Below are 13,990 nucleotides of genomic sequence, written 5' to 3'. Positions count from 1 at the left end.
CTGCGGGTGGCAACCAAAGGGGTCCTGCACATAGACCATCACTTCCGCTTGTCGAGCCTTATGGCGGGTGGTCAGGTGACATACTATTTCCTGGCACGTCGTCGCTGGCCACTGGAGCTCAGTTCGAAGCTGGACTCATCACTGAAGACAATTCTACTCCATGAGATTCCAGACCCTCATGACCAGAAAAGACATGTCAGGGGTCACCCGAGGCAGTGGTGGGATACCAGCCTGCCTGTTGCCCACCATACTGCAACCAGGATTGATGTCCTGGAGAGCCATTTCATTTCATAGCAGTACCCCATTGGTTGTCATCCTCAGCATCTTTACAGTGCAGAGGAACGTCGACGATATTTCACTCCCAGTTTTGGTGCCCTTCATGGCATGCTACGCTGGGCCTACTTCTCAGCAATATAATTCCCGCCTGCACACACAGAGAGTTGATGCTTGTCAGACTCTACCATGGCCAACAAGATCACCGAGTCTCTCTCGAACATTTTTTGGAGTATTTTGGGCAGGGCACTCCAACCGCCTCATGACTTTGACAGTCTAACACACCAGTTGGAAAGAACTGGCAACGATATACCTCAGGAGGACGTCCAAGAACTCCGTCAATCGATACCAAGTCAAATAACTATTTTCATAAGGGCCAGAAGTGGACCAACGCGTTATTGACTTGCCCAATTTCTTTTCTTGAATAAAACATCCATTTTTTATGAAATTCTAATCATTTATTTGCCTGTACGTGTACATCAAATGTACCAATTTCCGTCGGTTTTGGCTAATTGGCTCGTGGTAGATTCTTTTTCTTCCAGACGTTCACTCGAAACAGATCACCAAAATTCAGTGTAGTTTGCTGTGTCTATTTTTCTTCTCTGAACAACTGTGTAATTTGTTTGCAGTTCATTAACTCGGTGTTCCATATATTTCAACTAAGTTATTCACCCCTAACGACGATTTTTGTCGTTAATAAGTATAGTTATTTACAGTGGCTGGTTATTGTTTTTCCTTCTTTTTACAGGAATTAAAAATTTTATTTACACAGTGTCTCAGCCTGTCATTTTTCGACAAAATGTACTCTTTTTAAATTCTTATGATATATTGTTCACACGATGCTGACCAGTGTGTAGCGCGTTGCAGCTCAGTACATGAAGGGATACTCGTAAGGACGCTAGCTGGCAATATCGTAATGGATTCTTTTTGCGAAGCCGTGGGACGCTACGCAATAGCGAGAGAGGGGCCGTCAGAGGTTCCCACGCTCGGGCCCTTTACTGGGCTCCGAATCCTGTCATCCCATTAGCGTTGATGGCCGGCGCGTGCCGACTGTCGACTGTTTTCGGACTCATTAGCGGACGGCGGGCCACTTCATTACGGAATTACGGGGGTGTCAGAGGGTGGGGGAGGGGGCGGAAGCTGTGGATTGGGGCGTGGCTGGCGGAGCCATTAAATTTCCCGGGACGGAGTGAGGGTGACTCTCCCAGCACTCGACACGCACCGGTGTGCGCTACAGCAGTGCGTCACAGCCTGTCAATAGTGACGCCCCCTCTCCCCCCCAGCACTCTCTCTCTCTCTCTCTCTCTCTCTCTCTCTCTCTCTCTCTCTGTCTCTCTCCCAGGTTCCTGTCCTCGATTTATTCTTCAACACACCCGCTACAATCCGTCAAAGCTTATTGCAACATATCTGGGACACCCTTTAAGTAATTGAAGTGTTGAACTTGTGCAACAATCTAATCTTTAATTAAAATTTTCTTTCAAACTAGCTGTTTCTCATGGGATTCAACTGTCACTGTCTCTCTCTCTCTCTCTCTACCCAGATCTCTATTTCAACTTCCACATGGTAATTTTGCAATTCGCTCTAAAGTTGCAGAATGGGATTTTCACTCTGCAGCAGAGTGTGCGCTGCCTGATATGAAACTTTATCGCCGATTAAAACTGTGTGCCGGACAGAGTCTCGAACTCGGGACCTTTGCCTTTGGCAGGCAAGTGCTCTCTACCAATTGAGCTACCCAAGCACGACTCACGCCCTGTCCCCACAGCTTTACTTGCGCCAGTAAATTTTGGAAGGTAGGAGACGAGGTACTGGCGGAAGTAAAGCTGTGGGGACGGGCGTGAGTCGTGCTTGGGTAGCTCAATTGGTAGAGCACTTGCCCACGAAAGGCAAAGGTCCCGAGTTCGAGTCTCGGTCCGGCACACAGTTTCAATCGGCCAGAAAGTTTCGCTCTAAAGTTGTTTATAAAAACGGCCTCTTCTTGTTATTCTGCTTTCCACATATATGGCCTATCGACCTGTTCTACCTTCAGTTCTCTCTTTTAACTGGTCGTCCCATGTCCCTCTTTCTTTGGGTTTGTATTGTAAAACGTGTTACAAATCCTTGTTTCTGCCTTTCGTTTCACATGTTCCTTCCAGTTTTATTTGTGTTCTTATGTTTTGTCATTTAATGCAAAAATAAAATTTTCCGTTTTTGTCTAATGTTTTCTTTAGGAATCCTGTAAAACTTAGGGCATCGTTTGACTGCTTGTAAAAAATTAATATGAGCCGCCTCAACACGGGTAGAACTTTATCTCTTCATAACACATGTTTCACTGCTGCATAGCAAAGGCCAGCACCATTTACTTTTTGTGTCTCTTTAAGTATCTTCTAATGTCCTGCTTATACTGCACACATATACTCTCATATCTCTGTAATTTAATATCTATGTCCTTATATTCATTAAAAGCCATACAGTGCGTCCCATAAACGCGACGAACTTCGAGGTGATGCAGAGGGTATCTTGAGGAACAAATCTAGGATAGGACATTGTGTCTGGAAACATAATAAAACGATGCTACACAGCGTCGAAGTCAGAGGTGCCAACACTTGCCACTAGCCCACCCCTTCAGCAACAAAAGTGTATGCTGACAGAGCGTAGTCGGACCGTCTCACAATGTTGTTTGTTATTCAGCGATTGTGACTGATTGCCACGATTGCTAGTGGAGAACATAGGGCTATCTGCTGCTTAAACAGTCCTTGTCTTCTGCGCATGCAATGATCTGTTCCATAGGTGGATGAAGGTTTCAGACACAGGTTTCCATCTGGAGTTTATTTTTCTCCAGAGACCCTCTGAGACCTCCAATGCTTTTCCATATACAGGAAAAAAAATAGACTGTAGATGGAAACACGTGTCTGAAACCACCGTCCACCAAGGCAACAGAGTATCGCATTCATACGAGACAAGGACTGTTTATGCAGCAGATACTGACGATCGTGTCCATCAGGCACAATCACTGAATAACAAACACCATTGAGAGACATTCCGCCTACAGGCTATCAGTGTACAAAGTCACGTTTGGTGCTGAGTGGGTAGCCTAATGACAGGCGCCAGAGCCTACAACTTCGAGCTTTTGTAACACTGCTGACTGGCGTTTACCAGTACAGGTTCCTGTCCTCAATTTGTTCCTCGAGACTTCGTCTACAGTCCGTATAGTGTAAGTTCCATTACACAGACTCTCGATCCAGTTTCTTAAGTGATTTGTGCAACCACGTTTTGCCATAATTTTCCACAGGCCCTCTCTATCCGGAATGTCAAATGCTTTTTTTTTTGCTCAGAATCTTTGAAAGCCAGTTAGGCTAGTAAACAATCTCGTTTTACCTACTGCTGTTAGTGTCTCCAGTCAGTGGGCACCTGTTAAAGACAAAATGGGGTTCATAAGATGTAAAATTTTGGCATAGCACAGCAAAAAAGTGGAAAAATACTTGAAAGCCTTAAATTTGAGGCAGCAGCGATGTGGGTGTCAGGGTAATACCGAACGGCATCTGTTAAGTGGTGAGCAGAACTATTCAGTAAACAGCAGGGATCTGACAGCTATAGAGGCCAAGTCACGCTGCTTTTGTCTCGCATGCAATATACCTTAATTTAGTAAGACATGTCAGTTGTAAATAAAGGGGTAAAACAGCATCCATAAATGTTTTACAGTTTTAGAATTTAAAAACCAAATTAAAAATAAGTAATGATGAGGTATTTCTGATATAATGCCGAGAAAACATGATAATGTCATCCACCTTGGTTATACATGGGCATATTGTACAGTTCTAATTAACACCCTCAACAAACACGATAATGTCATCCACATTGGTTATACAAGGGCATATTGTACAGTTCTAATTATCACACTCTACAAACATGATAACGAGTTTGTGTTGATTTGTTGTTGTTTTCTTTACTCAGTCACCGTCCAAATTTATACATTTTCCCAGCGTTTCAAGACCTTCAAAATTCCTTGATGTACACATCTGCAGATTTTCTTTTAAACCATTGATTAATGACTTCATACATGTTGACAAGTCGACGACTACACAATGAATTCGTCATTTCTGGTAATAAGAAAATTCGTTTGGAGCGAGACCAGGAAAACAAGGAAGATGCTGCAAAAGTGCAAAGCCACATGATTTCGTTTCGTCAACCATAACTTGAAACAAACAAACCAGTACATGGTCAGTCATGAGATGAACGCCTCTGGAGAGCTTACAGTGACTTTTTTTTTAATCAGAGCTTCTCGTAACTTGTCCAGAATGTTGCTGTAGTGTCTACCAGTGGTAGTTTCACCCTTGTTAAGGTAATCTGTTAGGATGTCTCCCTGACAGTCTCAAAAACTGAAAGCATGACCTACCCAGCTGACTTTTTCACTAGGCTTTTCCATCAGTGCCGTGCTCCTATTCCTTTTCCACCGCACAATAGTGTCATAAGACAGGAAATAATCTCCATAAAAGTCAACATCTCACCATAGATTTCCCAATCTCTCCTACACATCAAATTTAGGAACTTTGTCCCACTATGAGCTTCAATTTACTCCATCTCACACCTCATCCACTTCTGGCACTCCTTGAAAAAAAGTAATGAACACTATTAACTGAAAATTTCAACACCATGTGCTGAGCTACCAATAACAAGACTGACTAAATTTCATTAATATCCGTTATAGGCATATAAAGCAGAGTGTATGTGTGTCTGTTCAGGATCTACTCCCAAACCCTTAGATCAGTTTCAACCCAATTTAGCACAGCATATCAGTGCTGTGGGGTTTATAGCCTCCTAGCTTCAACAGGTGCGGAGATAAGGGCAAAAATTGTTTTTGTTATACAAGGCACATAGGCTGCACTGCATGACAGACATGGTGTTAGTATCAAACTGCCAAAATCAACTTGCTTTGCAGGCCAGCCTATATGTCAGGGACAAGAAGTGATTTCCTAGCCCCAACATGTAGGCTGCTCTGCAAGTCAGGTGTGCTGTGTTGGAGTAGTTTGGACTGCTATATCGACATACTTTGTATGGCATCCCATACATCAGGGCAAATTAATGATTTTTAAACCATTGATGTTTAGCCTGTCCTGCATTACAGCAATGTTGTGGGAGTAATATCGGTATGCTTTATTGGACTGTGATGCAGGGACTAATTGTGCCAATGAGCATGGCTGAGGACAGGCTGAAGCGGGTAGAGTGGGGGGGGGGGGGGGGAGGAGAAAATTGACAGGAAGGGAGATGCATGAGGTATGTGGAAGATATGAAGGGGTGCTGGGTAGACTGAAAAGAGGGATAGCCACAGCACCCTTTGTACCACCAAAGGTACATCGTCCACCATGACAGCCAGGGTGACACACAGAAAGTGCACATATGCCTCATGTGTGAGACATTACCTGTGAGGCAGTCACTAATAATCCCCACCCATGTACTGTGGCTGAATGAATACTGTTGGTTTGCTGCTACCATACCACTGAAACACTAGTAAAGACATAATATTCCTACTTGCTTGGGGTATTCTCACGTGTGCTTTTAATCAATGAAACAAAAACTGTCGAAGATCTTTTACATGCACATTCAAGTCCGTGTACCTGCTTTGGAACGTGTTTCTGGCCATGTGTCCATATTACCTTACTGACTACTTGTGCTCTCACATACTGTTTCCTGCAGTTTGTCCCCTTTTAACAAATTTACCTTTCATAGATTGTCATGCAGCATATTGCACTGGCTGAGATCAAATGCAGGACATTTTGATTACTAGTCGAAGTCGCTGCATGCATTTCTCTCTTACTGTTGGTGTATGACTCCAGTCAGCTCCGTTTTCTGATTTGCTGCAACAGTATCTGACGAGGTTCTCTGCTAGCCACCTCCAGAGGAAACACTAACTGCCCTTGGTAGTCATTGATGCTGATTGGGGTCAGTAAACTGGATTCCTGGGGGCGAGCTACAGTGGAAAGAATATATTCGAGGTCTTTGGCTTATAATAAGTTCTTCATACACATGCCGGCTGTTTCGCCAAGCTACTGTGTGGATGAGGAGTTTGCGGTTAGGTCCATAGTTCAACTGCGTTAGTTACACTGGCGAGTGTCTTAGGTGTTCCACATTTCCTTCTGCCCCACCCACTGCAAAGAGAACCCAATGCATGGAATGCCTTGCATCTTTTAATTAATATTTAACAGATGTAGATGAGGCTTGTACCGTTGCTATACTGCACGACCTGAAAATATACAATATTATTGGAATTTAACCATCAACTTTAAATCTCTGGACACCATCATTGTTACCATCACTGTCTTCACGTTTTAGGCCTTTTTCGTCTGTTCCAGTTCAGAATTCTTCACCTCATCCCTTCAAGGTATCATTATGTTTCATTTTCCTGTTGAACTGCTTACTATTGTAGCTTGTATATAATGTATGAGGAACTATATTATAGATTTTAGATATAATTCCTTATAACAGTTGAACTCCTAATGATTATTTATTGACCAGTTAATTTGTCACTTCATATGGGGTAGAGGTCCATTGATTCCCAGTGTACAAATGTCACTGGCACTTGTGCAACGCACTTCTGCATTTCTTGTTCTCAGCATCATTACCAGTTTTTGCTTCCAACTCTCTTGCGTCAGTCTGCACTAAACTTTTGTCATTTCATGTCCCACACATGACATCACCTATACCTCGAGAACGAATTACTTCCACAAGTGATGTAATGGCTTACACATCCAGAGACAATATACACTGAATGTATTTCATCAGAAAATACATAGCACCAAAAAATACAAGGGTGTATAGCACACCACCATATTGAAAATTGCAAATAAAAATCTGAAGAAACACGAACAACCATGAGTAAGGTAATTTATATAGAATACATATAGTTGACACATGCACATATAAAATCTGAGCTCTAATTTATTTTTCAATATATTTATTCACCTTAAAGAAGGCAGTTTACTAAAACTGAGACTCCAAAAATCAGAACTGTGTTGCCTGTATACAGTGTCAGCTCTGTCTCTACATTTCACAATCTGACGACTTTCACTTCTTTTATATGTTAGGTGACAGAAGAGATATGACTTTTTCGGTAAACAGCATGATGGATCCCCACTACAGAACCGTCTGGTATCGTCTCGCAAAAATATTTTTATATACAATATGCAGCAATACTGCATCACTTCATAATTACAAATTTTAAGGTAAAAGATGGGCTCCTCACAGGGAGTAAAAGGTACAAAGTAATGAAATGGCCTGAAAATAACAGGTAAACGTATAAATTCACCTTGAAGGTCTATACAGAGGTAGGATCGAAATGCAAACCTCTAAGCAAATCTGTACGCCCGTTTCGGGGCAGTGGGATACCGTACAGAAACAACAAATTTTGTGCATCATGGCAGATCTGAATGTCGCAATCAGCTGTGCTTGTTCTGTTCCCTCTAGTTCACACCTTCCTTTGGGGTACCCAACTGATGACTGTCAGCTGAAACATCGTGGAAATTTGTCAAAGATATCCATGTGCAATTTTGAAATCCCACACATGTATCAATATCCCAGAAGAACGTATGAAGACGCATTCCATAATCGTAGAGTGACAGAATTGGATGAGTTATATGTTTCGGATATACCAGACTGGTTTTGACTTAAAAGTAAATACGGTGCACGTTTTATAAGCTCAGGGACTGAATCGCAAGGATATTCTGTGGAATTCCCAAATTTCGTAAACATTACCCATCCCCAGAAGTAGTATTTTGTCAACGTTCTTGGAAGTTCTCGGGGAAAAAGGAAAATTGTTCCTATAAAAAACTGTCCACACTATTAGTTTTCTTTCCATCGTAAAATAAGGGCACAAAACCTTACCACCCTCAACGACTTCACCAAAACAAACTTTTTCACCAGGTTACTCAAAAAGATAGTACTTTTTCTATAAGTAATTCAATATCAGACAAAACTAAATATTATATTTTTACTTGAATCTACTTTCCCATTTCACGTACCCAATTTAGAGAAATGACATAAAGAAAATGTGGATCTAGTTGCCTTCACGACACGTTTTGATATTTTAAGAGGAAATTTACCACAGGTTTTCGAGGAGACCTCTATTTCAGCTTTTTGCCAGGAAGAGGCAAAGTTATTGCTTGAAATGTAGTTAACGAACTTTTTTTCTGTGTCTTATCCAGGAACGACCAGTTTTGTTTGTGAACATTCAGACATTCTCCTACTGAATGTGTTAACTGATAAAAATGTTGATATGTAGCGTCATTCTGTGAATATTACAAGTGTTAATTATTTGATGTGCAACGCTTTGAAAGGCTTCCATAGCCAATTGTTGATAAAACTACAGACAGCTGGAAAGAATGTCAGTAGGCGTCTGTGTTAGTAACTATGTAATTGTATGTACCGATGACCCCAACGTTCACATGTTAATAGTAAATATAGCACAATCGTTGGCAGCAAATATAAAGTGATATATACATATGTATGTTGTTGTTTAATCCTAATTATGGAAAATATTATTAATATGTGTGTAAAAATGTGTAATTAATGTCTGTGTCACCTATATGTTCGAAACATCGTTGTCATGTAATAGGATAGATAGTGTGCCCTGCAGGTAATGGGAGTGGTTTGTGTGTAAACATTTCATTATATGTGTGGATATTTCCGTTGCAATTATACTAATAAACATGCATACACAGTGTTTCTCCATGACTTATTATTCCTTAATGTTGTGAGTACAAGTATTAACAAACTCCTCGTTAATATAAAACATCTCGGAAATGTTTATATCTGCACAGTGTGAGTACATTGTCAAAAAAAGTAACTTAATGACAGCATAATACACAATGTCATATCCATGGCCCTTTATTGTTCTAAAAAAGAAGAGAGAGAAAACCCAATCAACACTTTGTTTCATTCAAAATTTACACAATTAATTTAACAACAAAAATTAGTTGTTGTCTTACCTGACAATTGTTGCTTCATCGAGAAACCATATATTATTTGTAAATTTGACATATAGACTGTGCAAGGATCAAAAAAGTCACTCACTTTTTTATATTATACACACAACCAAAAATATTGAAATGTGACTGGATGAACAAGATAACTTTCTTTTACTAGCTACCGCTACAACTCTTTTCAAAGCTCTTCTACAGATCAGTTCAAAGACTATATACAAACATACATCTGGCAAATCTCTTCTCTTAAGATACAATAATATTTATATTCAGACATGTACCATTTTATTTTGCTTAAATGAGCCTTTTCTACACTTTGTGGTCGTTATTTAAATAAAATTATTCAACATTTGCTTGCTGAATCTGTTCTGGGCCTTAATTTTTTTTTAAATTAATTTTTACACATTTCTTAGGGCGCCAGTAATCTATGATTGTACAGGTAAGGAAGACATTCAATACTATTGAAACTATTTTACCTGGTATTGAAAAAATTGTGATCAAAGATCCATGTTCAGTGATTTCAAATCCTACTGCAAGTTCATCTTGAATATCAACATCACAATCACCATCATGTTAAGTTGTCTGCATACTTCATATTCTTTGCTTAGCCATTGAGTTATTCCACTGTATCTGTGTAGCTCAATGATCCACAACTAATCTCCCTTCTTCAATACAGAATGGTATGGCTCCCACATATCTGAGCAACATTCTAGAGTGAGCTGCATGAGTGTTACGAAAGCACTCTTCTTCGTAGGGTGATTGTATTTTCGTATTATCGTACCAATGAAATCAGTTTGTTGAGGTAGTGGCCAAGCTCCATGCTCCATGTATGTGTAAACAAAAAGTTCGTATAAGTTGAATAATTTTCTAATAATGATTATTGCTAGATTTAATTTTTTTGTTTTGCCATTGCTACACTTCATTATCCACTCAAGAGAAATATTAAAATATGAATAAATAATGTGGGGATTTGTTAACTAGCTTTCATTTCATCTGTTTCTGAAGCTCTACTACAGATTGGTTCCAAGAAAAAATATAAATGCACATGTGATATACAGAGAACAGGAAAAAACGATATTTTAATTAGTATTTAACAAATTTCTCAACATACATTTATGAGAAACGTAGGCTATGACCTTCACCAATAAATGCATAACTCCCTAGCTTCACATTATAATTCTTCCACTTGGTCTCGATAAATGTGTTAGCATGTTTGAAATAACCATACCTGTTGATCTGTTGCACAGAAAAGAAAATTTAGTGCAGTTGAATGCTGCACAATACCTCACCATTATAACAAAAAAAAGTGACTTACAACACTACAAAGAAAAGTGATTGCTTGCTCCATAAGCTGCCTGCAAGCTGTGTCAAACTGTCAGCTGACCAATTTGTTCATTTCCATATAATAACCTACTACACTACTGGTACATACAGGTATTTTATTTATGGTTTTAGGTGACAAAACAATAATCTTTTGTGCATTTTCTGCATACCTGTGGTGCAGTTGAAACCATTATTTATAGCAACAGGGAACCCAATTCTTGCACACATTTAGTAAAAAGCATAACGCATTCTAAAAATTGCCAAAATACATAACTGTTATATTTCCTGGGAAACAACTCAGGGCACTTTGACCCTTAATGCACACAATTATGACACTAATTGAAATTTGTAGCCAATATCCTCTCCCTACACATTTCCTAAGGTATCAATAATCTATGATTGGAAAAATAAATAGACTAAAAAACTGATATTACTGGAACTATTTTATTCAGTTTTTTAAATGCTCAGACAATAAACTTCCTGCACTAATGAACATCTCCAGATCCATCAAAGAGGCAGTGAACTAAAACAAATATATATAAAACAGCACTGTATACATAATCTAAGGTACAGGTACAATGTCATTTGCATCCAAAGTTAAAGTCACATACACTATGTGATGAAAAGTATCAGGACATCTGGCTGCAAATGAGTAACAAGTTCGTGGGGCCCTCCATCAATAATGCAGGAATTCAGTATGTGGTTGGCCCACCCTTAGCCTTGATGACAGCTTCCACTCTCGCAGGCATACGTTCAGTCAGGTGGTGGAAGGTTTCTTGGGGAACTGTAGCACATTCTTCACGGAGTGCTACCCTGAGGAGAGGTATCAATGTCGGTCGGTGAGGCTTGGCACGAAGTCGGCTTTCCAAAACACCCCAGCATCCCAAAGGTATTCTATAGGCTTCAAGTCAGGACTCTGTGCAGGCCAGTCCATTACAAGGATGTTATTGCCATGTAACCTCTCTGCCACAGGCCGTGCATTATGATCAGGAGCTTGATCATGTTGAAAGATGCAGGCGCCATCCTCGAATTGCTCTTCAACAGTGGGAAGCAAGAAAGTGCTTGAAACATCAATGTAGGCCAGTGCTGTGATAGTGCCACGCAAAATAACAAGGGGTGCAAGACCCCACCATGAAAAACGTGACCACACCATAACACCATCGCCCCCGAATTCTACTGTTGGCACTGCATACGCTGGCAGATGACGTTCACTGGGCATTCGCCATACCCACATCCTGCCATCGGATCACCACATCGTGTACCGTGATTCGTCACTCCACACTACGCTTTTCCACCATTCAGTCGTTAAATGTTTACGCTCCTTACACCAAGCGAAGCGTCGTTTGGCGTATACCAGTGTGATGTGTGGCTTATGAGCAGCCGCTCAACAATGAAATCCAAGTGTTCTCATCGCCAGCCTGACTGTCATAGTACTTGCAGAGGATCCTGATGCAGTTTGGAATTCCTGTGTGATGGTCTGCATAGTCGTCTGCCTGTTACACATTACGACCGTCTTCAACTGTCGGCGGTCTCTGTCAGTCAACAAATGAGGTCGGGCTGTACGCTTTTGTGCTGTACGTGTCCCTTCATGTTTCCACTTCATTGGCACATCAGAAATAGTGGACTTAGGGATGTTTAGGAGTATGTATGACACAAGTGACACCTCATCACCTGACCACATTCGAAGTCCATGAGTTCCGCAGAGTGCCCCATTCTGTTCTCTCACGATGTCTATTGACTACTGAGGTCGCTGACATGGAGTATGTGGTAGTAGGTGGCAGCACAAGGCACGTAATATGAAAAACATATGTTTTTGGGTGTGTCCGGATACTTTTGATCACATAGTGTAGTTGAGAGTGTATATCACTGTAATAACTTATAGGAGTATTCCCCAGTGTCCCATCCTCGTCACCACTGGAGAATACTCAGTATTGTGGAACACTCAGTATAATGTCGTTTATTGAAACTGAACTACTCTTCTTGAACAATCACTATATACACACACAAACAAATAACTTGTAGACGACCATTCATCAAGAGCGTCAGTGAGGTCCGTCAGAGTTGGTCCTAGTTCAGTGAGGAACTGGCTGTACTGCTGCTACGCTGGCCTTATAGAGCTGGCGGAGGCCGGAAGAGTACTCCAACTTTCCCTGTATCAGTGAGGCAACCTCTGCACAAAAAGGTTTGCATTAGTCTCTGGCAAGCGCTGTTTGTTTTGAAGAATTGTTTTCCTCTTGGTTGCGCCTGCAAGTGCTTGTGTATGTTACATGGTACACAGGGGTGTCTTGAGTGTAGTCTGTCTGGCAGGGGCCATCTGTGGCAGACGTAACAGAAAAACTATTAATATTTGGAAGAAGAGTAAAGAGGGTAATATGGAGATTCATGTGAAAAGCTTTCCGATGTGATTACGGCCGCAAGACGGCAATTAACAGATTTTGAACATGGAATGATAGTTGGAGCTAACACATGGAACACTCCATTTCGGAAATCATTAGGGAATTCAATATTCCGAGGTCCACAATGTCAAGAGTATGCCAAGAACACCAAATTTCAGGCAGTACCTCTCATCACAGACAATGCAATGGCCGGCGGCTGTCAGTGCTAGCAGACAAGCAACACTGCGTGAAATAATAGCAGAGCTCAGTGTGAGGCAGTGCAGCAAAATTTGGCGCAAAGTCTGGTGATCAGGAACTTTATACCACCACCTCTTCTCCCCTTGCTGGCCAAATGCCGCGTCTTGGATTACTCAAATCTCTCTGCTGAGTCTCATGAAGTCGTCACTGTTGTTGGCAATCCGTCTGTCAGATGGAGACGTTAAGCTTCTCGGCTCCCTAGGTGCTATTCGCAAGGGGTAGGCTATGTGCTAGCACAGTGTTTTACCCTCTACCTCTACATGAATACTACAGCATACACACACATACACTCCTGGAAATGGAAAAAAGAACACATTGACACCAGTGTGTCAGACCCACCATACTTGCTCCGGACACTGCGAGAGGGATGTACAAGCAATGATCACACGCACGGCACAGCGGACACACCAGGAACCGCGGTGTTGGCCGTCGAATGGCGCTAGCTGCGCAGCATTTGTGCACCGCCGCAGTCAGTGTCAGCCAGTTTGCCGTGGCATACGGAGCTCCATCGCAGTCTTTAACACTAGTAGCATGCCGCGATAGCGTGGACGTGAACCGTATGTGCAGTTGACGGACTTTGAGCGAGGGCGTATAGTGGGCATGCGGGAGGCCGGGCGGACGTACCGCCGAATTGCTCAACACGTGGGGCGTGAGGTCTCCACAGTACATCGATGTTGTCGCCAGTGGTCGGCGGAAGGTGCACGTGCCCGTCGATCTGGGACCGGACTGCAGCGACGCACGGATGCACGCCAAGACCGTAGGATCCTACGCAGTGCCGTAGGGGACCGCACCGCCACTTCCCAGCAAATT

Source organism: Schistocerca nitens, chromosome 10, assembly GCF_023898315.1.
Source record: "Schistocerca nitens isolate TAMUIC-IGC-003100 chromosome 10, iqSchNite1.1, whole genome shotgun sequence".
Taxonomy (NCBI): domain Eukaryota; kingdom Metazoa; phylum Arthropoda; class Insecta; order Orthoptera; family Acrididae; genus Schistocerca; species Schistocerca nitens.
Note: the sequence above shows the minus strand (reverse complement) of the source record.